Genomic DNA, 27,345 nt, shown 5'->3' on the forward strand with positions numbered 1-27,345 from the left:
TCCTCAATCCCAATTTAAACTAATTTGGCAGTTTCATGAGATTAAAAAGAGCGCAGACAGGAAAGGAGATGGGATTGGCAGAGGAAGGAAAATTGATTAAGATTAGGGACAATTGTGAGGGAGAAGAGAAAAGGAGACAGAATCTGAGAGCTGTGAGACAGATTGAAAGGGGGCAGGTGGCTCAAAGAAAACAGTAAGAGAAATTAGCTTTCTGCATTGAGGTATTGATACGCTGAAAAGTGATTAGCTTTTTGAAGGAAACATTTTGTTTATTTATTTTTTTGAGACAGGATCTCGTTCTGTTGTCCAGAACGCAGGGCAGTGGCGCCATCCTGGCTCACTGCAACCTCTGTTCTCTAGGTCCAAGCGATTTTCCCACCTCAGCCTCTGGAGTAGCTGAGACCACAGGGACAGGCCACCACACCTGGCTAATTTTTGTATTTTTTGTAGAGATGGGGTTTCACCATGTTGGCCTGGCTGACCTCAAACTCCAGAGCTCAAGTGATTGGCCCGCGTCAGCTTACCAAATTGGTGGGATTACAGGCATGAGCTTCAGCCCGGCTACGAAAGGAAGCTTTTAAATTGTACAGTATTTCATACATCCGTAATAGTAGAGAGAACAGTATGAAGAACCTACGAATAAAAAGAAACCAATTTCTATCATTTGAATTAACAATCTTTATAACCCCACCAGCTTCTCGTGCCAATGGAGCAAATTCCCAGACATCGTATAATTTTATCTGTACTTTATATTTCACCTTATAATTTCATTATTTCCTAAAATACATTATTTCAATTATAGTGTTACTATAACTTTTAATAAGCTGTTCAGTGTGAATTATTATTATTATTATTTTTGAGACGGAGTCTTGCTCTGTCACCCAGGCTGGAGTGCAGTGGCCGGATCTCAGCTCACTGCAAGCTCCTCCTCTCGGGTTCACGCCTTTCTCCTGCCTCAGCCTCCAGAGTAGCAGGGACTACAGGCACCCGCCACTTCGCCCAGCTAGTTTTTTGTATTTTTTAGTAGAGACGGGGTTTTACCGGGTTAGCCAGGATGGTCTCCATGTCCTGACCTCGTGATCCGCCCGTCTCGGCCTCCCAAATTGCTGGGATTACAGGCTTGAGCCACTGCGCCCGGCCTTCAGTGTGAATTATAACCACATTTTTCTCCCACCAGTTACAAATAACATTCAGTAAATTAAAACGGCAACTGGAATCCTATTCTCTTAGGGTGGAGCAGGGAGTGCCCTCAGTCCAGCACAGGTAGGGGTGGGTGGCAGAAGAGCAAACCAAACAGCTGAGGTTCCTTGAGAATGCAAACTTCTCACAGAATACAAAGTGCTCCGGAGGCCTAGGCGTCCCAAGAGCCCTGCAGTGCTTCCCGCAGCGGGCTAGGCGACACCTCCAGTAAGTCTGTACTGAAGTCAGGGCAGCAGAGCAGTGATTGTGCGCGCAGCACCACCTCTGGGCTTCAACTTCCGGGTGAGATGGTGGAGGTCGAGCCTGACGTTGGAGACCAGGTGCAGCACCAGGTACCACAGTGGATGGGAGGATGTGCCCTGGGGTTGGGCAGCTATCCTCTTGAGAGGTGAAGCCAGCTGGACTTCCTGGGTCCAGTCCGGACTTGGAGAACTTTTCTGTCTAGCTAAAGGATTGTGAACACACCAATCAGCACTCTGTAAAAACGCACCAATAAGTGCTCTGTGTCTAGCTAAAGGTTTGTAAACACACCAATCAGCCCTCTGTAAAATGGACTAATCAGCAGGATGTGGGCGAGGCCAAATAAGGGAATAAAAGCTGGCCACTCAAGCCAGCAGAGGCAACCACTTGCATAACCTTCCACACTGTGGAAGCTTTGTTCTTTTGCTCTTCACAATAAATCTTGCTGCTGCTCACTCTTTGGGTCTGCACTACCTTTAGGAGCTGTAACACTCACCACAAGGGTCTGCAGCTTCATTCCTAAAGTCAGCGAGACCACAAACCCACCAGGAGGAACAAACAACTCCGGACGTGCCACCTTTACCAGCTGTAACACTCACTAGGAAGGTCTGCGGCTTCACTCCTGAAGTCAGCCAGACCACGAACCCACCAGAAGGAAGAAACTCCGGACACATCTGAACACTGCAAGGAACAAACTCCGGACACACCATCTTTAAGAGCTGTCACACTCACCGCGAAGAAAGTCCGTGACTTCATTCTTGAAGTCGGCGAGACCAAGAACCCACTGGAAGGAACCAATTCCCGACACGCTTTTTCCCCAGACCCAGCACCTGGAGAGCCATCCCTGCAGGGTGGGCTGAGCGAGCACTGCGTTCCTGGCGCAGGGCTTCAGGTCTCCCTGACAGACCTTACGCTAAACTGCAGTCTCTTTGCATAGTGATCCAATGACAAGCATACTGGTCCAACAGCAGTCGCTTCACCAGTCCTGGGAATCGTTTTCTCCTCGTGCCCTGTCAGTCGTTCATGCAGCCCAGGGAGGAATTTTAGTAGCAACACTCCGGCTTTCATACCACTGAAATTACCAGGCAACTCCAACTCAGAAGGACCACCAGGAAAAGGCAAGAAGAGAATCACCATCAGGCCCCAGTCCCTTTTTGTGACAAGTACTAGAGGGTTTGGGTCTGCTTGGGCTGTCTCCCGCTGGGCTCACCTGCCCTATTGAGCAGGCTGCCTCAAGGAAGAAGCTCACAGGGGAAATCTGACCTCTGAAACAGCAAGTATAAAATGCTTTAAATAAGCCAAAACTAAACTAATAGTTAACTAAAAATACATGGATGCTACCGAAGATAGTCGAATATTAGAGGAAGAGATTAAACTCTGATTTTGAGCACTTTATACTCTATTTAGAAAATGAATAAGATGCAGTTCTGAAAACCTGAAAATACAAAGAATAGGATATGATACACACACTAGATGAAAAAGAAACTTTCAGACCATATTATCTTAAAGCTCTAATAAGTGAGATAGCAAACTATTCACTGAAATAGACAACCAGTAATTGATATAAGGGTATGTATCAATAACATGTTTTAAGATAAAAAACTTCATGAGCTTTTCCATTTTAACTAAGGAATGATGGTTCTAGACTTCTGCCACAACATTATGGTCGACAAAAGATTCTTCATTTTACATAGATTTCACTCTAGGTCCTGAAACAGCACGTCATAATCTTGTATCTCTGAAGATAGAATACAGTGAGATTTGGAAAGACACCACAAAAACTCATGATCCAAAAAAGATTAAGGCTGGTACTACTAGGAGGAAGAGAGAGGACAAAATCAAACGGGATAGATATAATAGAGTTGTTTGTTAGAATTGTCTTCCCAGGAGATGGAAAAAGACACCATCACAATAGGATTTATGCTTTAGTATTCAGCTATCGAAATGTAATAACTTTGCTGAAGTCATTACTGTAGGTAGAGTGGCAAACGTTCTTCTATTAAAAGTAAAACCCGGTAATATTAGGATTTTTCTGGACAATGAAGTGGATGACATTTAATCTTATAACTTGAATGCCAGGTCTCATATCTTTTCTTCAAGTGATATTTTTATGAAACTACTTAGGCTGTGTTTCACACCGGGTATGATTTGCAACCTCTTGTAACCTGTACAGCAATAGATTATGAAGGATGAATTATTTGAAAACTATTTTGTATTTTTATTTAGGTGAGGAGATCTACAATTCTGAATTATGTGTTTACCACTTATAAGCAGAGAAAAGGTTTTCCTCTTCCATTATTTTAGCAGCTGTCAATAAAATAGTATTAGAAATGCATACTCTTCAGAGATGTAATGGTAGTAAATTATAAAGTATTTTTGATAGTCTAAGATGAAAGACGTGGCCGGGCGCGGTGGCTCAAGCCTGTAATCCCAGCACTTTGGGAGGCCGAGACGGGCGGATCACGAGGTCAGGAGATCGAGACCATCCTGGCTAACATGGTGAAACCCCGTCTCTACTAAAAAAATACAAAAAACTAGCCGGGCGCAGTGGCGGGCGCCTGTAGTCCCAACTACTTGGGAGGCTGAGGCAGGAGAATGGCGTAAACCCGGGAGGCGGAGCTTGCAGTGAGCTGAGATCCGGCCACTGCACTCCAGCCTGGGCGGCAGAGCGAGACTCCGTCTCAAAAAAAAAAAAAAAAAAAAAAAAAAAAAAAAAAAAAGATGAAAGACGTTATTACTTACACAGTCATCAATGAATTTTATCAAAATTACATAGAAAATTATTAGTTCAGTCCAGCAACAAGTCTAATATAAAAATGAAAATCTCCTGGGTCATGCTATCCTATGCCAAATTCCTGTTAAACAGAGGCATGATTTATTCCAGTGACCTTGCTGTTTCTCCATAACTGTAATATGTCTAACGCTAGACATTTCAAATTAACAATCTATTAGGTAAACTGAGAATTTAGGTCTCTCACACCACCCAGACACATACTCTATCTTTACCCACAAAATCCAAATATGGTAATGTAACTGGATTAATATGTTCATATGACTATATAATTGTTCACAGCTGAGCCACTTAGGTACTATAATTTGATACACAAATTTTGTTTTACTGTGATTAAAATTGCCTGATACTTTACTTGCTGCATTTTCTGTTTATCTCTTTCAGCCCCATAGCTGCTAATCTCTAAAGTTCCTCTCTAAACTCCACATGTAATTTGTTGATTATATTCATTTTCTTTGTAGTGCTCAATCTCCTGAAGCCCTCTATCATCTTAGCATGAACTGAAATTTGATGATATGATGCACGGCTGTCATCTGAGGCCTTTCATGTTTCCATTACCCTAAGCATCAACTGTTATTTTTTGTCTTATGTCCAGAGGTTTTAAGTCTATTGTTGTCTGAGTCGCTTGTTTCCCTTCTTAGTTTTTCCCTTCTTTTGGTGAGCGTATCACCAGGTAGTTCCCTGAGAAAGGGGACTTGGAAGATGTGCCAGTCATTTCCCTGTGTGCTGTGAGATGTGGGAATGTGTGCTAGGCTCAGCATCACATCTGGAAGAGGGTCAAGAACATTTGTGAAGGCCACACATGCCTGAGACCAGAGTTCAGAGTGCCTGACCACGACTCATACTCAATCAGAACATCAGAGAACACGAGCTTCCCCAACTCCCAAAACCACACTAACAGGAGTTGAGTAAAAATAACAGTAGAATCCAGTTTGAGAAATGAAAGAGACATATCACGAGGGGAGTCTGAAGCCTTGAATGCACTAAGGGTAACCATAGAAATAACAAACTTCAAACTCTGCCTAACCTCTGGCTTGATTAATACAAACACACCCTCCCTACAGGCCTAGTAGAAGGGAAACAAGTTCATTTCTTCTATTGGTTGAATTGTGTTCTGCCAAAAACATCTATTGAAGTGCCTACCCCAGTGCTTCAGATGTGACCTCATTTGGAAATTAGGTCTTTACCAAGGTAATCTGTTAAGGGCGGGTGCGGTGGCTCACGCCTGTAATGCCAGCACTTTAGGAGGCCGAGGCGGGTGGATCACCTGAGGTCAGGAAATCGAGACCAACCTGGCCAACACGGTGAAACCCTGTCTCTAGTAAAAATACAAAAATTAGCTGGGCGTGGTGGCAGGCACCTGCAATCCCAGCTACTCGGGAGGCTGAGGCAGCATCGCTTGAACTTGGGAGGGGGAGGTTGCAGTGAGCCGAGATTGTCCGTTGCACTCCAGCCTGGGCGACAACAGTGAAACTCCATCTCAAAAAAAAAAAAAAAAAGTAATCAGTTCAAATGAGGCCATTAGGGTGGGCCTTAATCTGAGTGCTGTCCTTATAAAAATAGAAAATTTTGACACAAATATATGCACAGAGGAAGGTTACGTGAGGAAACATGGGGAGAATGCCATCGGAGTGATGCATCTACTAGCCAAGGAATGACAGATTGGCAGCAACCCACCAGAGCCTGGAGGCATGGAAGCAATTCTGTATCACAGCCCTCAGAAAGAACCAATTCTGCTAACACCCATATTTTGGACTTGGCCTCCAGAACTGTGAGACAATAAATTTCCTGTTATGTAAACGATCCAGTTTGTGATACCTTATTAGGGTATTCCCTCCAAAACTAATATAATCTACAAGTATAAAAATGTTTACCTCAGTATGTATTTTTCTATATATGTCTGGTTTTCACCAAAAACAAAAAAGTACAAGGCATACAAAAAAAGTAAAAGGAAAATAAACCACACTCTAAAGAGACAAAATGAACATCAGAACCATACTAAGCTATGACGCAAATGTAGGAAATCTCATGAAAAATAATTGTAATTGATATATTAAAGGCTTTAGTGGAAAATAAAGACAATATGCAGGAGTAAATAGATAATTTCATCAGCGAGTTGGAAACTATAAAATCAAATGGAAGAGCTAGGCGCGGTGGCTCACACCTGTAATCCTAGCACTTTGGGAGGCTGAGGTGGACCATCGCTTGAGGTTAGGAGTTCGAAACCAGGCTGACCAACATGGTGAATCCCTGTCTCTACTAAAAATAATATTAAAAAAATTGCCAGGTGTGGTGGCAGGCACCTGTAATCCCAGCTACTCGGGAGGCTGAGGGAGAATTACTTGAACCCGAGAGGTGGAGGCTGCAGTGAGCCAAGATCGTGCCACTGCACTCTAGCCTGGGTGACAAAGTGAGACTCCGTCTCAAAAAAAAAAAAAAAAAAAATCAGATAGAAATGCTAGCAGTGAAAACCACAGAAAAGAGATGAAGATGCCTTCAATGGGCTCATTAGTACCCTCAATACACTGAGGGAAATAATCAGTGAACTTGAAGATAGATAAACAAACTACCCAAACTGAAATATAAAGTGAAAAGAATAAAAAACAAAAACCAAGAACTGTGGGACAGTATCAAACAGTGTCATTTATGGACACTTGGAATCTGAGAAAGAAGAAATCTCATCACTAGGAAATGAAGGCAAAAATAAATAAAATTTAAAAAGAAAAACAGAGGAAATACTCATAAAATATCATGGCCAAGTATTTAGTTACAGACACTAAAACTCCAGAAACAAGAAGTCCAGAGAACACCAAGCATGATGAATATCAAAACACACACACACACCCCCCCCCCAAAACAAGAAAAAAATGACAACATATCTCCAAACATATGAACATATCAATCAAATTCAAACTGCTTAAAATTAAAATCAAAAACAATCTTGAAGGCAGTCCAAATAAAAAACTACATTACTGCTATGCATGCCTTAACTACGGGAATATGTTCTGAGAAGTACGTCATAGGATGATTTCATCATTCTGTGAACGTCACAGAGTTATGTTATGTTAGATTGCAGTTGTGTAGCTTATTATGCCTGTAAGCTACACGGTACAGGTGAATGCTCCTAGGCTATAAACCTGTACAGCACATTACTGTACTGAATACTATAGAAATTGTAACACAATGGCAAGTATTTGTGTATCTAAGTATATGTAAGCATAGAAAATTTCCGTAAAAATGCAATTTTATAATCTTATAGGACCACCGTCATGTATGTGGTCAGTGGCTGAACCACTGTTTTGCAGTGCATGACTACTGACAAAGGAAGGAGGATAAGAATTACAACAGACCTCTCATCAGAAAATGTGAAATCAAGGAGATAATAGTTACTTCTGTAAATAAAAAAAAATCTTGCCAACTCACAATTCTATAACCGATTAGCACATTTCTCAAAAGTAATTGAAAAATACTTAGAAAAATAAAATGGAGGGAATTTGTTGCCATCAAGCAGACACTACAAGGAATGTTAAAGTACTTCAGGCCAAAGGAATATTATAGATGTCAGAAACTTGTGTTTACACAAAGAAATAAAGTGCATAAAATAAAGGTAATTGCTCTAACAGATAACTAGCTGTTTAAAACAATAATAAGGTCAGGCACGGTGGCTCACGCCTGTAATCCCCGCACTTTGGGAGGCCGAGGCAGGTGGATCACGAAGTCACCAGACTGAGACCATCTTGGCTAACACGGTGAAACTCCATTTCTTCTAAAAAAAAAAAAATACAACAACAAAAAAAATAGCCGGGCATGGTGGCAGGCACCTGTAGTCCCAGCTATCCGCAGGCTGGGGCAGGAGAATGGCGTGAACCCGAGACGCGGAGCTGGCAGTGAGCTGAGATCGGGCCACTGCACTCCAGCCTGTGCGACAGAGCGAGACTCCATCTCAAAAAAAAAAAAGAGTATTTTTCCAGCATATGTAAAAGTATTGCATGAATACAAGACCACAAAGAATCAGTGAGAATTGGGAATATACTATTATTACAAGGTTCTTAAACTGAAAGGGAAACAGTATAATTTCACTTAAAGGAGGCCTCAAATTATTTTCAAATGTATACTGTAAACCCCTAGAAGAACCACTAAAAAATGTTTTTAAAAGATGTATACAATAAGGCCAGACACAATGGCTCATGCCTGTAATCCCAGCACTTTGGGAGGCCGAGGCAGGTGGATGACCGAGGTCAAGAGCGATATCATCCTGGCCAACATGGTGAAACCCAGTTTCTATTAAAAGTACAAAAATTAGGCTGGACGCGGTGGCTCATGCCTATAATCCCAACACTTTGGGCAGCTGAGGTGGGCATACTACGAGGTCAAGAGATCAAGACCATCCTGGCCAAGATAGTGAAACCCCGTCTCTACTAAAAATACAAAAATTAGCTGGGCATGGTGGTGTGCGCCTGTAGTCTCAGCTATTTGAGAGGCTGAGGTTGCAGTGAGCCAAGATTGCACCACTGCACTCCAGCCTGGTGACACAGCGAGACTCCATCTCAAAAAAAACAAAAAAACAACAAAAAAAACCTAGCTGGGCGTGGTGGCACATACCTGTAGTCCCAGCTACTCAGGAGGCTGAGGCAGGAGAATCACTTGAACCTGGGAGGCGGAAATTGCAATAAGCCGAGATTGCACTACTACACTCCAGCCTGGTGACAGAGCGAGACTCTGTCTCAAAAAACAAATAAATAAAAAGTTAATAGAAGAGATTAAAATTTAATCATTAAAACATGGTTAATTAAACCCAGAGAAGCAAGGCATGGTGGTGTGCACCTATAGTCCCAGCTATTCAGGAGGCTGAGGCAGGAAGATCTCCTGAGTCCAGGAGTTTGGGGATGCAGTGGGCTATGATTGTGCCTGTGAATAGCTATTGAATGCTAGCCTGGGCAATATAGCCAGACCCTGTCTTAATCCTAGCACTTTTGAAGTCCAAGGTGGGTGGATCACTTGGAGCCAGGAGTTTGAGTCCAACCTGGGCAACATTAGTTAAGATCTTGTCTCTAATAAAAACAAAAAACAGAGAATTCAAAATCAGCCTTCTTTTCAAGTTTCTACGAGACACTCACCAAGATAAACCATATCATAGGCTATGAAACACACCCTCACACATTTAAAGAATAGAAACATACAAAATAAAGTTGATATTATAGAAAAATCTCTGAGAAATCCGCAAAAATGTGAAAATTAGTACACTTCTAAATACCCCTTGGGTCAAAGAGTAAGTCTCAGGAAAATTAAATATTTTGAGCAAAATACAAATACAGTATTTCCAGGGAAATTTATAGCATTAAATTTATAACATATATTAGAAAAGAAGATCTAAAATCAGTAACTTAACCCTTTACCTTAAGAAACTAGAAAGAAAAAAAGCAAATGTAACGCTTTTCAATGTAAAGCATACAGAAGGACGAAAATAAAAATTAGAGCAGAAATCAATAAAATTGAAATTGGAAACAAGACAGAAAATCAACAAAACCAAAGCTGATTCTTTGAAAGATAAAAATAGAGGCAATAAATTGATAACTGCCACAAACTGCCCAACCTAGTATGGGATTTCAAATGCATGCTCTTTCCACTACCTCAGTGCCTTAGTTTCGGCAATGAGTGAGGGATAGAACAATTAGGAAGAAGCCTGATTATGTACGGGAAATAGGGAAAAGAATATTATAGCAATGATTTCTTGGGACATAAGGTTGGTGGTGGAATATTAAGTAGCCAGAAACTGGCAAGAGGAGTGCAGAGTAGGGATGCTGGAAATACACAATTATATTTTTCATTTACGAAACCCTTTATCACCTACAAAAATGATTGTCTTTAAACTATGATTGTTTTCTTGTCCAAGGAAGCCACTGCGTTCACAGTTCACAGATCCTCAAATATTTTAGTTAATCCATATTTCTCTAATAACACATTTCACCAATGTCATCCTATTTTTGATGTCTACTATAATTCATTACTGTAATTTAGCCAGGAGGTATGTAATTTTCTCTGGATGGGTTAAGATTAAGATAACTGGCCAGGCGTGGGGGCTCATGCCTGTAATCTCAGCACTTTGGGAGGCTGAGGCAGGTGGATCACTTGAGGTCAGGAGTTCAAGACCAATATGGTGAAATATGGTAAAACCCTGACTCTACCAAAAAATACAAAAATTGACCAGGTGTGGTGGCACGTGTCTGTAATTCCAGCTACTTGGGAGGCTGAGGTGCAAGAAATTGTTAAACCCAGGAGGCAGAGGCCACAGTTAGCAGAGATCACGCCACTGCACTCCAGCCTGGGCAACAGAGCTAGACTCCATCTCAAAAAAATAAAAAATAAAAATAATTGAAGCATTGCAATAGTACCTGGAGCTTAAATTTATCCATTATAATGCCAGCTGACTTTGGGTGCAAGTTCCTGACCAAATTTGTGTAACTGACTAAATGTCATGCTTATAGAACATTTGTTTATGCTCATGTATTTCATAATACATTGCAGATATAACTATATATTTCTCAATTTAAAAGGTTACAAATATGTAAGAGTAAATTGTCTCAAAACTATAATTCCAGACCCAGCAAAACTTCTGATTAAATATCAGGATAGACTAAAGACATTTTCAGAGGCTGGGCATGGTGGCTCACGCCTGTAATCCCAGCACTTTGGGAAGCCGAGGTGGGTGGATCACAAGGTCAGGAGATGGAGACCATCCTGTCTAACATGATGAACCCCCGACTGTACTAAAAATACAAAAAAATTAGCGGGCCGTGGTGGTAGGCTCCTGTAGTCCCAGCTACTCGGGAGGATGAGGCAGGAGAATGGCATGAACCCGGGAGGCGGAGCTTGCAGTGAGCCAAGATCACGCTACTGCACTCGAGCCTGGGCAACAGATCAAGACTCCGTCTCAAAAAAAGAAAAAACAAAAAACAAAGGTCTCAAAAACTTTATTTCCCATGAGCCTTATTAGAAAGCTACTGAAGGATGTGCTCCAATTAAACAAGAAACCAACTTCCAAATGGAAAAACATAAAAACAGGTAAAACAATTCAAGAGATGCCAAGAATATCTCCAAGATACCTGAGCCAGCTGGCTTAGTGAACCAATGTGCCTGCGTTGCAGATTAGACGGCTCCTTGAGAGTATTCTGCAAGATGAAAATGGTGTAAAGCCAGAAGCCTTTAAATGAATTCAGGAAATCAGACAAGTGCAGGGGACAGTTTGGGAACGAATTAAGAATAAGAACATGGAGCTCTTTCCTTTTGCAGCCATCACTGAAGTGGGAGCGGCCAAAATGAAGTTCAGTCCCTTTGTGACTTCTGACAGAAGCAAGAACCGCAAAAGGCATTTCAATGCACCTTCCCACAGTCACAGGAAGACTTTGTCTTCCTTTCTCTCCAAATTGCTGAGACAGAAGTATGACGTTTGATCCATGCCCATCCAATAGGATTATGAAGTTCAGGTTGTATGAGGACACTATAAAGGTCAGCAACTTGGGAAAGCAGTCCAGGTTTACAGGAAGAAATACGTCATCTACACTGAACAGGTGCAGTGGGAAAAGGCTAATGGCACAACTGTCCATGTAGGCATTCACGCCAGTAAGGTAGTTATCACTAGGCTAAATCTGGACAAAGACTGCAAAAAGATCCTTGAAAAGAAAGTCAAATCTCGCCAAGTAGGAAAAGAAAAGGGCAAAACAAGAAAGAAACAATTGAGAAGATGCAGAAATAAAGTAATCTTATATAGAAGCTTTGGTTAAAACTTTAAATGAAAAAAAAAAAAAAGGTTAAGAACATGGAAAACAAAGCATACTGACAATGAGATTATTTACTACAGGGAACAGTTATAGAAAAAACAAAATGCCAGTCACTGCACAATGCATGGCTGATAAATGAATGTTATTCAAATAGTCAAAATAAATGTGAGATCGTATTTTAAAATAAAAATGATAAATTCTATTTCAATGGCATTGAAATAATCAAAATAAATATGATAAAATATTCTAAAACAAAAATGATAAATTCTATTAGAAGGGCCACTGGGTGAAGGCTGTTCCAAATTCTTATCTTCCAAAGTGGGACATAATACTTCAAACTAAAAAATCCAAAAGTATTATTAGAATGTGATTTGGTGACTATAAAGGAGCTGAAAAGTTCAGAGTGGCTGCTTCTGAACTTTTGCTGGCAGGAATGGTTATAAAGCAATATTTGTAAATCAAAAAAATTTTGTAAACAATAATTGAAACTATAAGCCTAGATTTTTAAAAACTGTGCTTTTGGGCTGGGTGCAGTGGCTCACGTCTGTAATCCCAGCTCTTTGGGAGGCCGAGGTGGGCAGAACACCTGAGGTCAGGAGTTCAAGACCAGATTGGCCAACATGGTGAAACTCCGTCTCTACTAAAAACACAAAAATTAGCCAGGTGTGGTAGTAGGAGCCTATAATCCCAGCTACACTGGAGGCTGAGGCACGAGAATCGCTTGAACCCGGGAGGCAGAGGTTGCAGTGAGCCAACATAGGGCCATTGCACTCAAGCCTAGGCAACAGAGCGAGACTCCATCTCAAAAAAGAAAGAAAGAAAAGAAAGAAAAGAAAAAAGAAAAGAAAAGAAAAGAAAAGAAAAGAAAAGAAAGAAAGAAAGAAAGAAAGAAAGAAAGACAGAAAGAGAAAGAAAGAGAAAGAAAGAAAGAAAGACGGATGATCAATGATCTAGCTTACACAGGAAGAAATATCGATGTCTCTATTTGCCCATGACATGACTACCTCTGCAGAAAATCCAATGGAATCTACATAAGAGCTCCTAGAAGTGAGTTTAGCAAGCTAATAGGAAATAAGATTAATGCACAAAAATCAATTTCTATATTCTAGTAATGAACAATTAGAATTGAAATAATCAACATAAAAATATCAAATACTTAAGGACAAATCTGACAAAAGATGCTAAACACATGTACATTGAAAACTACACATTTCAGACAAGTTAATAACATAAAAATTGATGGAACAGACTAGATTCATTGTCTCAGTTATATCTGCTAGCTGACGTGTTAAGATGTCAATTTTCTCCACATTAATCTAAAAAGATACAACATAATCCCATCAAAAGCTCACCAGTCTTTTTTGTTGACACAAGTTTTTCCAAATGTTACATGTGTGATCTATTGAATGATATTAATCTCTGAATTAACAGAATAAACCTAAGGAGGAAAACATGGAACTAAGTTAAGATGGATTCTGAGCCTAGAGATCAGTTCCCAAAGTGAAGTGAAGGACAGGAGCTGAACAGCACTAGAAGGTACTCTGTCCGGAGGGAACAGAAGAAGATTATCTACTGGTTATGTGTATACATGTGTGTGGTAGAGGAGGATGTTAAGAGTGCCATCTCATTTTCTTTCCTTTGTTTTTGAGATTGAGTTTCGCTCTTGTCGCCCAGGCTGGAGTGCAATGGCCCAATCTTGGCTCACTGCAACCTCCGCCTCCCGGGTTCAAAAGATTCTCCTGCCTCAGCCTCCTGAGTAGCTGGGATTACAGGCATGTGCCACTACGTGCGACAATTTTTTTTTTTTTTGAGTCTTTCTCTGTCGCCCAGGCTGGAGTGCAATGGCGCAATCTCGGCTCACTGCAAACTCTGCCTCCGGGGTTCACACCATTCTCCTGCCTCAGCCTCCCGGCCGATGAATGCCTTTAATAAAGACTTAATCTTGGCCAGGCGCAGTGGCTCACGCCTGTAATCCCAGCACTTTGAGAGGCCGAGGCAGGTGGATCACCTGAGGTCGGGAGTTCGAGACCAGCCTGACCAACATGGAGAAACCACGTCTCTACTAAAAATTCAAAATTAGCCAGGCATGGTGGTGCATGCCTGTAATCCCAGCTACTCAGGAGGCCGAGGCAGGAGAATCACTTGAAGCCAGGAGGCAGAGGTTGCAGTGAGCCGAGATCGTACCACTACACTCCAGCCTGGGTGACAGAGTGAGACTCCATCTCAAAAAAAAACAAAAAACAAAAAACAAAAAAAACAAAAAAACAAAACTTAATCTTAAAGGAAAAATATTTAGGCAACACAGAAAAAACATTATTGGGCTTCTATTGGCAATTACAGGAGTGATAGTTTTCTTATATAATACATTCCTTCAGTAATATATTTTTCAAGTATTTTGTCTTAGAATTTCTAAGGTAGTTTGTCATTGACCCCGTAATTTTTTTTTTTTTTTCTTGAGAGGGAGTTTCGCTCTTGTTGCCCAGGCTACAGGCTAGAGTGCAATGGTGCAATCTAGGCTCACTGCAACCTCCGCCTCCCAGGTTCAAGTGATTCTCCTGCCTCAGCCTCCCGAGTAGCTGGCATTACAGGCATGCGCTACCACGCCCAGCTAATGTAGTATTTTTAGTAGAGACGGGATTTTTCCATATTGATCAGGCTGGTCTTGAACTCCCAACCACAGGTGATCTGCATGCCTCAGCCTTTCAAAGTGCTGGGATTACAGCCTTGAGCTACCACGCCTGGCCGACTCCATAATTTATTATAAAGTAGGTCCTATAATCACATATTTTTAGAAGTTGCTGAAACTGAGATATAAACGATTCTGTTTTTTTGGTGGGGAAAACTGGACAAATTACAGAATGGCCAAAACTAGATTCACTGGCTCAGTTATGTCTAATAGTTGAAACAAAATGACAGTCTTTTAACAGTTCTTCATTCAGAATCTGTTACTGTAGAAATTTTAAGAGGTCTTGAGTCAGTTCCAGTATAAAAATAAGGCCAAAGTGCTCCTGTAAAATCATCATTAAAAGTATAGAGAAGAGATCTATCATTCAAATTATAAAAGGGAAACCTCATTCATTTCATAGTCTAAAAAAATGCCAATCTTACTAGGTGTTACTTTGGGCAGCAGAATAATTTCCTTATGGCCCAATACAATATAATTATTCTGACTAGATCGTCAAATTCCCCATAGTCCATCCTGTACTAAAATTGGTTGACTCTTCCTCCTTCTGGGAAGAGAGTCATTACAGACACCAAGAATCCATTCAGGCTTGTCTTTCACTTCTACTTCCCAGTACTGCCTGCCACAGCCATATCCCTTAGAACCCAGAACAGCTGGGAGGAGATAAAATCTTCTCGGGTTACGAGGTAAGTTTTGTGTTGTATTTCCATACCGCACAGTTTTTCTATCTTCTGAGACTATAAGTTTACGATGTGCTGTTTCAGGATCTAGAATTACATCTACTTGAAATCGCTTGATGATTTTGTTTAGGCCAGAATATTGTGGAGGCAGATGGTAACCATATTCTTTTAATTTGAATGAAAAAGGTTCGGCCGGGAGCGGTGGCTCAAGCCTGTAATCCCAGCACTTTGGGAGGCCGAGGCGGGTGGATCACGAGGTCAGGAGATCGAGACTATCCTGGCTAACACGGTGAAACCCCGTCTCTACTAAAAATACAAAAAAATTAGCCGGGCGTGGTAGCGGGCGCCTGTAGTCCCAGCTACTTGGGAGGCTGAGTCGGGAGAATGGCGTGAACCCAGGGGGCGGAGCTTGCAGTGAGCCGAGATCGCGCCACTGCACTCCAGCCTGGGAGACACAGCGAGACTCCGTCTCAAAAAAAAAAAAAAAAAAAAAGAAAAAGAAAAAAAAAAAAGAAAAAGGTTCAGGGAATTTTAAATTTTTATATCTGTGATAGATATCCTTAACATTAGCCAGTAATTCCAGTTCTGACTTCACATGTATGCTCTCTATCTCCTTTAGGAGATATTTTAATGAGGAGGTATAATCTGAAAATTTTGTTAGGCTTTCATTTAGTTGTGCTAAAATATCCATCTCTTCATCTTGTAATTGCCTAAGAACAGTCTCTTGCTGATTTTGCAGAAATAACCTAAGTTGCTCAAATTCAGACTTGACTTCTTCTGCCCTATGTTTTACCTGTTTCTTCAGTTCCAGTGATTTTCTGGTTTGCATAGTTATGACTTTTTCAATTAGTTCCACTCTCTCCTTCCACGGTGCATTATATTCCTCCAGTTTCTTCCTATGATACGAGGCAGCCTTCTTTATGGGCCAAACACAGTGATGCTGGTGATCAGTGGAGAAACTGCACCTTGGACATAAAAGCTCTAGGTCTTTCTGACAGAAGAAAGTCAAAAGCTGATTATGCTTCTTACACACATGCTTCTCTTCCTGCCTCTTCCTCTTGCTTCTTATCTGGAGTTGCTTAGCAAGTTCAAACTACCCAGCTGGGGATTGCTTACAAATTTCCTTTCTGGACAGCAAAAGTGGCAAAAGGGGCAGGGGAAACTATCACCTAGATCTTCCAGGACATAATGATGTAGGAGAGACAGAAGTTATGCCCGCAGCTGATGGTCACTGGGTCTTTCAAGTAGTCCAGACAGATGGGACAGCTAGCCTCTGCTCAGAGGTCAGCCAGGGCTGCCACAAATTCCATTGAGCCTTGAACAAAGATGGTAGGTAAGATAATTCTTTTAGTTTAGCAAGGCCTAGCTCTCTAGAGCTCATGACCCACTAGGTCTGGGGAAGAAGTGGATATCTTCCCCAGACCTTGAAATCTGGCCAGCTTTCAGTTTTACTGACTTGGCATGTTAATGGCAGCTTCTGGAAACTTGTTAAGCCCTCAATCTGTTCATAACTCCCCATAAGTCAGGACAACATTTTTCACCTTAGCTCACCATTCAGAGCCCTTCATATTTCACTATCTTCATCTGGCTACAGTCCCCTAAAGTACTGGGCCAAAATCATCCAACCAACCAACCTAGGTGCCACGCTTTCCCTCTTCACAAACTACTTGCTGCATAGATTACCCCACCCTCACTTCTTTCCTAGGACTAAGTTTTGGTCCTTCTAGAGACTCAGCCCAAGAGAAATGTTCTCTAAGATAATTTATTATATGTCAGGCACTATGCTAAGGATCTAGGATCTTCCACATAGTCACAGGTTCAACTAAACCATCAGAACAACTAAACCATCAGAACAACTCCATAAATCGTTCAACAACTAAATCATCAGAACAACTCCATAAGTTAGGAGCTATTATCCTCAATTAGAGCTGTAAAAGCAGAGTCTACAAGAATTTGAACACGCTTATCCAACATTATGCTAATTGGCATAACCACTGGCATGATACTCAATTACTAAGTTGTAGTGCTCCTTCTTTACACTCCCACATCATCCTATGCATCTCTCTATATATCAAATCACCTTACATTTTTCATATTTGATATGTTCAGTTGTTCATATTTAATAACTTACCCCAATTTTTTTTTTTTTTTTTTTTTTAGCTGGAGTTTTTCACTCTTGTCACCCAGGCTGGAGTACAATGGCGCAATCTTGGCACAGTGTAGCCTCTGCCTCCCAGGTTCAAGTGATTCTCCTGCCTCAGGCTCCCAAGTAGCTGGGATTACAGGCATGCACCACCGTGCCTGGCTAATTTTTCTATTTAGTAGAGATGGGGTTTCACCATGTTGGTCAGGCTGGTCTCAAACTCCTGATCTCTGGTGATCCACCCACCTTGGCCTCCCAAAGTGCTGGGATCACAGGTGTGAGCCACCGTGCCTGGCCAACATATCCCAAATATTTTAACGGGTTAAAATGGGCTTATTGATCCAACACTACAACGGTGAAAAAAGAAAAAATACAAATTGACAGATAGCAATACCTAACAGAATTGGGTATTCATCCAATGGTAACACTTAACTAGTTACATGTACTTGGTCAAGTTAATTTCTCTGAGTTTCACTTCTCAGAAAGTAGGAAAAAATACTATATTACGTTTTAAGCATAAATGAATAAATTAAGACACCTGCCACAGTACTTGGCATTTAACACATATACAGTAAAAAGTATTATAGGCTGGGCACGGTGGCTCACACCGGTAATCCCAGCACTTTGGGAGGCCCAGGCAGGTGGATCACCTGAGGTCAGGAGTTCAAGACTAGCCTGGACAACATGGTGAAACCCTGTCTCTACTAAAAATACAAAAATCAGCTGGGCATGGGGGCAGGTGACTGTAATCCCAGCTACTCAGGAGGCTGAGGCAGGAGAATCACTTCAACCTGGAAGGCGGAGGTTGCAGTGAGCTGAGATCATGCCATTGCACTCCAGCCTGGATGACAAGAGTAAAACTGTCTCAAAAATAAAAATAAATAAAAAGTATTATAAGACAATCTCAGAAAATCTCAAGAGCACATACAAATTTAGGTGAATCCATATAATTCTATTATCCCATGTTATATTTTATTACATGAAATACATATATATAGAGAGATATGTATATTTACTTGCATATAAAGCACATTTGGCCAGGCATGTTGGCTCACACCTGTAAGCCCAGCACTTTTGGAGGACAAGGCAGCAGATCACTTGAGGTCAGGAGTTCGAGACCAGCCTGGCCTCATGGTAAAACCCTGTTTCTCCTGAAAATACAAAAATTAGCTGGGTATGGGTGTGGTGGCGTACACCTGTAATCCCAGGTACTTGGAAGTCTGAGACAGGAGAATCACTTGAACCCAGGACGTGCAGGTTGCAGTGGGCTGAGATCATGTCACTGCACTCCAACCTGGGCAACAGAGCAAGATTCTGTTTAAAAAAAAAACCCAAAGCACATTAATATTTAACCTAAAAGTTGTTATGTCTTATAAGGTTGCTAATCTTCAAATGATTGATAAAGGCAGTAACTTCCAACAGGTTCACTGTAGTAGTGGTGTGCTTCAAAAATTTTCCTATACTAATTCTGGAGTAAGACAGAAATTTCAGGATTTTAAAATATATCCTTTACTTTAAATAGTCAGCCCTCTGTATCAGCAAGTTCAGTATCCACTAACACAATTGACTGTGAATACAACTGAAAATACAGTATTCCTGGGATGCAGAATCTGCATCCATTGGTCTTGAGCATTCATGGATTTTGGTATCTTCAGGGTGCCCTGGAACCAATACCCTGTGTATATCCAAGGATTAGAGTACATTTAACTTGTGAAAAATTTGAACACAGAACTACAGAAAATAAGGACAATGACCGGGCATGGTGGCTCACAATTGTCATCCCAAAACTTTGGGAGGCAAGGTGGGCAGATCCCTTGAGCCCAGGAGTTCGAGGCCAGTCTGAGCAAAATGGCAAAATCTCATCTCAACGAAAGGGAAGGGGAAGGGGAAGGGGAAAGAAAGGGGAAAGGAAAAAAAAAAAAAGGAAAAAGGAAAGGAAAGGAAAAGAATAAAAATTCTTTTAAAAGAATAAAAGAGAGGAGAAAGAAAGAAAATAAAGAATACTGTCTCTTATAAACCGCTCTTCCCACCATCCCACACTAAGCGAGGATATGGTAACTCCCAATTCTTAACACTTTTTTTTTTCCCCACACGGAGTCCCACTCTGTCTTCCAGGCTGAGGGGTAGTGGCACGATCTTGCCTCACTGTAACCTCCACCTCCTGGATTCAAGTGATTCTCCTGCCTCAGCCTCCCGAGTAGCTGGGATTACAGGCATGTGCCACTACACCTGGCTAAGTTTTGTATTTCTAGTAGAGGTGGAAAGGTTTCGCCATGTTGGCCAGGCTAGTCTTGAACTCCTGGCCTCAGGTGATCTACCCATCTCGGCCTCCCAAAGTGCTGGGATTACAGGTCTGAGCCACTGCACCTGGCCTGCTAAATACTTTCAAATGGGTACTTTTGAGCAGAGCAAGAAAGACAGAAAGTGCATGGGAATAGGGGTGAGGTTGCATAGGGTGTTCAGTGTCAGGCCTCTGAGCTCAACCTAAGCCATCATATCCCCAGTAACCTGCACGTATACATCCACATGGCCTGAAGCAACCGAAGAGCCACAGAAGTGAAAATAGTGCTTAACTGATGACATTCCACCATTGTGATTTGTTTCTACCCTACCCTAACTGATCAATGTTCTTTATAATCTCCCCCACCCTTGAGAAGTTTCTTTGTAATTCTCCCCACCCTTGAGAATGTACTTTGTGAGATCCACCCCCTCCCCCAGAACATTGCTCTTAACTCCACCGCCTATACCAAAACCTATAAGAACTCATGATAATCCCATTACCTTTGCTGACTCCTTTTTCGGACTCAGCCCACCTGCACCTAGGTGAAATAAACAGCCATGTTGCTCACACAAAGCCTGTTTGGTGATCTCTTCACACGGACGTGTGAAACACTCAGAGACTGGAAAAAACTGAGGCTGAAGAAATTTTAAGAATCTTGCCCAATGTCAACAGTTAGTAAACTGCAGAGCATCATTACAAAAAATTGTCAAATCAGAAGAAAAAATATATTTTTAAGAAAACATGTATAAAAAAGGACTCTAGCACGGGGCAAAGGACACGACAGGTATTCACTCCAGGTATCATTGTGCCCTCCTTTCCCCAAGCATACACACAAATCAGTCTTCTCTACTATTTAAAATCAGGACATTAAGTGAACACAACAGCTCTGCAGGCATGGTCACCACGCTCGTTTAAACCACTATGTCTCTCTCCTAGATACACAATGGTGCCTCCAATTTCTTAAGTCTGTAGCTAAATTGATCTTCTCAAATACAAATAGAATCCTTTCATCTTCCAAGTGAAAACATTCCACTGGTCTTTTATTACTTTATGGAGGCAGTTCTCAAATCTTACCTTGCATTATAATAACGTGGAGGTCTTGGTATAAGATTGCTTGGGCCACATCTCCAGCTTCTGATTCAGTAGGGCTGTTTTTTTCCTAAGTTCCCAGATGATGACGCTGGCCTGCGAACTGTACTTTGTGAACCTACGCTTTAAGGAAAACAAAGCAAAAAGATCCATTAAGATCTAGTTCGAGTTTTTTGCCTAGCTCCCCATCATGTCATATATCACCGTTATAATGTGATTTTACAGCTACTCTGCAATTCTTTACCTAACGTGTAAAAATCCCTCATCAGGCAGCAAGCTTATTGGTGGGAATATGTCTCTAGCTTATTTAAGGAATAAATAAAACCTGTGGTAGATTCCAAGCTCTCAGTTTCAACCGTCATCATACTGGCTGATTGTTAACATGCCTGCACCTAATGCGCCTCATCTACAAAGTAGAAGTAATAATTCGTACCTGTAAGACCCTTGTGAGGATTAACAGATGCTTACATAGGTCAAGGGTGCAGGCGATGTAGGCTGGTGGGTTCTCAACTGGCAGCTACCACTTCACTCCCTTAACTCCCGAAACCCCACTCCCAAACACGTACATTAACTCTTTGAAGAAACATGGCCACTTCATAAACCCTAACTTGGATCGTAACATTGAAAGCTTGATTGATGCAGGCCCACCACCCCCATTCTAACGCTACAATCTTGAATTTCTCACAAAAGCCTCGCCAGAGAATAAGGAGATCCAGTCGTGGGCAGGCAGCGACTCGGAGGTCTGGGAACAGAGAATGTTCAGGAAGCCCCTGCCCAGTTAAGCCTCCTGTCGAGACCCTTCTGGGCCTTTCCTCCGGCTTTCTCAGCTCACCTGAAGCACACAGATCGGTAACCCTGGCCACAGGATAGACAGGAGCCACCTAGCCGGCGAGGAAGTACTCAAACCCCAATCCCACCAAGTTCGCGGCTTCCTGCCTGGGGCTCAGCCTGCGCGGTGATTGGCGGTTCCTCCGGAAGTGGGTGGGAAGGCTCTGCGCATGCTCTGTGACCCCGGGTGCAGGGACCGTGTGAAGACTATGAGAGCTGGGGGCGCCCTCCTCTGTGATGAGGGCCCAGTTGACCCCAACTAACATTTAATTCCCCTGGCTATCTTTTCAGATTTTTTTTTTTGAGACGAGTGTAGCTCTGTCACCCAGGCTGGAGTGCAGTGGCGCGATCTCGGCTTACTGCAAGCTCCGCCTCCCGGGTTCACGCCATTCTCCTGCCTCAGCCTCCCAAGCAGCTGGGACTACAGGCGCCCGCCACCACGCCAGGCCAATTTTTTTTGCATTTTTAGTAGAGAAGGGGTTTCACTGTGTTAGCCAGGATGGTCTCGATCTCCTGACCTTGTGATCTGCCCGCCTCGGCCTCCCAAAGTGCTGGGATTACAGGCATGAGCCACTGCACCCGGCAGATCTTTTAAGATTCTTATAATTTTTGATCAAACTTGAGGGTCCAAGTAAGTCGTATCATTTTTGATCAAACTTGAGGGTCCAAGTAAGTCTGCAAGTTGATTTTAAAAGCTTCACCAGCACAGCATCCCCTCCCAGATGGTGAGAGAGTGGAGAGCTTTGCAGGGTCAACTGCTTCCCATAGCCTGGGGTCACAGGGTGGAGTCCTTGAGCATCCTTTACCCTTGAAAGAGGAACAAACTCCCCTTTGGATTAGTTTGCATCTCAGTGGATGAGTGGGTACATCTAGCGTGCCCTGTGGTATTGTGCCCCACCCTATGAACTCAGGTTCACCTGAGGAAGTGACGTCAGGCAGAATTTGAGGGATGAAGAGGCATTCGTTGGATCAATTCCACCGTTAGAGTTCAAGGCTGAAGGAAGAGCTAATGTGGAGCCTCTCAACTTTAAAGAATTTAGCATGGTGGCTCACACCTGTAATCCAAGCACCTTCTGAGGCAGAGGTGGGAGGATCACTTGAGGGCTGGAGTTCAGGACAATCCTGGGTAACATAGCCAGGCCTTGCCTCTACAGATGATGATTTTTAAAAACTTGGTACAAGAGGAACTGAAAGAGGCCATTTGGCTGGCACTAAAACGTAGGGAGGTGTAAGAAGTAGAAAAGATGGAAAATAGCTTTTGTGAGGCTGATGAGATGGGCGAGAATGAATGCTGCAAGGCCCTTTAGGCAAAGTTGAGGATTTTTGCTTTTATCAAATGCAAAGGAAAGCCGGTCAAGCATTTTAAACATGACGTAATAATAATTTGAATTGCGAAATAATGACTTTACAATTCGGGAAAAAGACCTGTTGATGCCTTTAATAGATCCTAGAAAGGGTGTGTGGTGGGCAGTTAAATAGAGGTGTGACCTAGACAATCAACAGATGAAGTCTAGTTCCTAAACTTTTGAAATTCCAGTGGCTCCTGAAAAAGGAAGAAAAAGAAATACCAGTAGCAGCAGCTTCCCCCATATTACTTTGTGGTGGGGTGGGTGCATGGTATGTATGTATGTATGTATGTATGTATGTATGTATGTATGTATGTATTTATGCCCAGGCTGGAGTGCAGTGGCGCCATCTTCGCTCACTGCAACCTCTGCCTCCTGGGTTCAGCCTCCCGGGTTCAAGTGATTCTTCCGCCTCAGCTTCCCAAGTAGCTGGGATTACAGGCCCACACCATCATGCCCAGCTAATTTTTTGTGTTTTCAGTACAGACAGGTGTTTCACTGTGTTGGACAGGCTGATCTCGAACACCTGGGCTCAAGCAATCCACCCACCTCAGGTTCCCAAAGTGCTGGGATTACTTACAGATGTGAGCCACCATGCCCAACATGTATATTATAGTATTTAAACTGAAACTGTGCACCCGGGCATGGTGATTTCTTTCCCCGTCACAGTACATGGCATTACCAATTACTTAAGATTGCTGGGCACGGTGCTCATGCGTGTAATCCCAGCACTTTGAGAGGCCGAGGTGGGCAGATCATGAGGTTAGGAGATCAAGACCATCCTGGCTAACACGGTGAAACCTCATCTGTACTAAAAATACAAAAAATTAGCCAGGTGTGGTAGTGGGCACCTGTAGTCCCAGCTACTCGGGAGGCTGAGTCAGAAGAATGGAGTGAAACTGGGAGGCGAAGCTTGCAGTGAGCCGAGATCATGCCACTGCACTCCAGCCTGGGTGACAGAGTGAGACCCCATCTCAAAAAAAAAATTAAGATACTTAAAAGATTATAAATCATTCTACTATAGACACATACATATGTTTATTGCAGCACTATTTACAATAGCAAAGACTTGGAACCAACCCAAATGCCAGTCAATGACAGACTACATAAAGAAAATGTGGCACATATACACCATGGAATACTATGCAGCCATAAAAATGAATGAGATCATGTCCTTTGCAGGGACATGGATGAAGCTGGAAGCCATCATTCTCAGCAAACTAACACAGGAATGGAAAACCAAACGCTGTGTGTGTTCTCACTCATAAGTGGGAGTTGAACAGTGAGAACACATGGACAAAGGGAGGGAAACAACACACATCAGGGTCTGTTGGGGGGTAGGGGGTGTGGGGAGGAATAGCATTAGGTCAAATACCTAATGCATGCTGGTCTTAAAACCCAGATGACGGGTTGATAGGTGCAGCAAACCACCATGGCACATGTATACCTATGTAACAAACCTGTACGTTCTACTTACGTATCCTGGAACATAAAGTAAAACTAAAAAAAAAACCAAAAAACAAAAACATCACTCAAGAGGCCAGGCATGGTGGCTCACGCCTATAATCCCAGCACTTTGGGAGGCCAAATCACTTGAGGTCAGAAGTTCCACACCAGCCTGACCAACATGGTGAAATCCTATCTCTACTAAAAATACAAAAATTAGCCAGGCCTGGTGGTTGGTGCCTGTAATCCCAGCTACTCACTCAGGAGACTGAAGCAGGAGAATCACTTGAACCCAGGAGGCAGAGTTTACAATGAGCTGCTATGGCGCCACTGCACTCTAGCCTGGGTGACAGAGAGACTCTGTCTCAAAAAAAAAAAAAAAAAAAAAAAAAAAAAATTACTTAAGATAGAAAGAAACCCTATCAGCTGGGCGTGGTGGCTCATGCCTGTAACCCTAGCACTTTGGGAGGCCGAGGCAGGCGGATCACCTGAGATCAGGAGTTCGAGACCAGCGTGGCCAACATGATGAAACCCCGTTTCTACTAAAAATACAAAAATTGGCTGGGCGCGGTGGCGGGCGCCTGTACTCCCAGCTACTGGGGAGCCTGAGGCAGGAGAATCACTTGAATCCGGGAGGCAGAGGTTGCAGTGAACCTAGATGGCGCCACTGCTTTTGTTTTTTGTTTTTGTTGTTGTGGTTGTTTTGTTTTTGAGACAGAGTCTCACCCTGTTGCTAGGTTGGAGTGCAATGATGCGATCTCAGCTCACTGCAACCTCTACCTCCCGGGTTCAAACGGTTCTCCTGCCTCACAGCCTCCCGAGCAGCTGGGATTACAGGCATATGCCACCATGCCCAGGTTTTTTTTTGTTTGTTTGTTTTGTTTTTTGTTTGTTTGTTTTTCAGTAGAGACGGAGGTTTTACGGTGTTGGCCAGGCTGGTCTTGAACTCTTGACCTTGTGATCCACCTGCCTTGGCCTCCCAAAGTGCTGGGATTACAGGCGTGAGCCACTGCGCCCGGCCAAGATGGCACCATCTGTACTCAAGCCTGGGTGACAGAGCAAGACTTTGTCTCAAAAAAAAAAAAAAAAAAAAAGGTGAGAACCCCATCAATATGGCACTGAATCCTCCTGCAAGGCTGACCACCCCTCATAGGGTACAGTGTAATTTAACAGGATGGGGCCCACCTGCTACATGCTAATTAACCTGAAGCAATGTGATTCATTTAATTATTCTTCTGGACCAATTGCTCTTAAGAATTATGTTCTTCCCTACAAAAAGAGGTCAGAAGCAATCTGGCTTTCACCCATACTCCTTCACTGAGACTGTTCCAAGTTTATCAATTATCTAGTTTTTCAGCCAAGGAATATTTTTCATGCCTGTTACATTCTAAGATGCTTTGTAGCCTTGCTCTGTGTCTGTTCAATCTGGATTTAGCAGATTACTCTTCCTCTTCCTGTCCATATATATATGTAAAGTTCTGGAAGGACATATGACAGACTTTTTACAGGTAGTCTGAAATATGTACGTTTGTGTATATATGTGTGCATACACATATGTGTGTCTGTGTACTTGTGCAGGTTAGAGGAAGAAAATAAAGAGTGGTGGTGAAGGCTTAACTTTAAACCAGGCTTCCAGGAGTTCAAATCCATGCTCTGTCATCTTCTACCTTGTGTGACCTTAGCAGGTTATCTTTTTCTGCCTTTCTCATCTAGTTAAAAAAAAGAAGGGATGGGGCAAAAATAGTTCAACTTACTTCTTAGATTTGTTGAGTACTAAATGAATTTTCATGAGTGAAAGCACATTGAACAGTGACTGGTGTGGTAAACGTAGTGTAAAATACACATAAAACATATTTTGTTAACATAAATACATACCAATTGTTTATAAATTCTAAAAAATTTTTCTGTTTCTCTCTGAGGGCGGAAGTAAGATTACAGAGGGAGGATATTTGTGTACCATTTTGCTCTGTATCATTTTGAGCATTTTTTAAAGTATCAAAATGTATTTTCTATTTGAAAGTAATTTTTGAAAGAAAAAAAAATCAAGCTTTTTTGATGCAATTATTTTTAGAATAGATTGAAATATTCTGCTTAAATATGGTGCTAAACAAAAGGAAAAGGATGAGCTGTGTGTGTGTGTATGTATGTGTGTGTGTGTGTGTGTGTTTTTAATTGAGACAGAGTCTCACCCTGTCGCCCAGGCTGGAGTGCAATGGTGTGATCTTGGCTCACTGCAACCTCTGCCTCCCGGGTTCAGGCAATTCTGCCTCAGCCTCCTGAGTAGCTGGGATTACAGGTGTGTGCCACCTCGCCTGGCTAATTTTTTGTATCTTTAGTAGAGATGAGGTTTTACCATGTTGGCCAGGCTGGTCTTAAACTCCTGACCTCGTGATCTGCCCACCTCGGCTCCCAAAGTGCTGGGATTACAGGTGTGAGACACCCGTGCCTGGCTAGAAGAGCTGTTTTATGTAGATACTTTTTCTTTTTAAAAAGCGGTTAAAGCTGCCAGGTGAGATGGCTCATGCCTGTAATCCCAGCACTTTGGGAGGCCGAGGTGGCAGGATCGCTTGAGCTGAGGGTTTTGAGATCAGCCTGGGAACATCTCGAAACCTCATTTCATAAATATATATATATACACACAGAAGGTTTTTAAAAAAGAAAAAAGTGTTAAAACAATAATGTTTACGTTTCCTTAAAAGGGAGGGAAGGAAAGTTGAAAGGGATCAAATCCAAACTTTGTTGAATTAAGTGTGAGTCATAGACAGAGAAGTACACGGGTCTATGGCTAAACTATAATGATCACTATGCTGATGTGCCTCGTAGAGAAGTTATAAGTCTGT

At 42.3% G+C, this 27,345-nt stretch overlaps 1 long non-coding RNA gene and 2 pseudogenes across 1 annotated transcript; 1 reads left to right on the forward strand and 2 right to left on the reverse strand.

Annotated features, from left to right (window-relative positions):
- Positions 1 to 500: 500 nt before the first annotated feature.
- Positions 501 to 21,841, reverse strand: LOC139362286 (uncharacterized). The gene is made up of 3 exons (XR_011620851.1): positions 21,718 to 21,841; positions 20,871 to 21,008; positions 501 to 633 (listed from the first exon to the last, which is right to left on the reverse strand). It is a non-coding gene; the product is annotated as an uncharacterized lncRNA (long non-coding RNA).
- LOC112424031 (large ribosomal subunit protein uL24-like) lies at positions 11,201 to 12,174 on the forward strand (annotated as a pseudogene).
- Positions 14,941 to 16,697, reverse strand: LOC105466767 (tripartite motif-containing protein 60-like; annotated as a pseudogene).
- Positions 21,842 to 27,345: the final 5,504 nt, after the last annotated feature.

This window comes from Macaca nemestrina, chromosome 3 (assembly GCF_043159975.1).
Source record: "Macaca nemestrina isolate mMacNem1 chromosome 3, mMacNem.hap1, whole genome shotgun sequence".
NCBI lineage: Eukaryota > Metazoa > Chordata > Mammalia > Primates > Cercopithecidae > Macaca > Macaca nemestrina.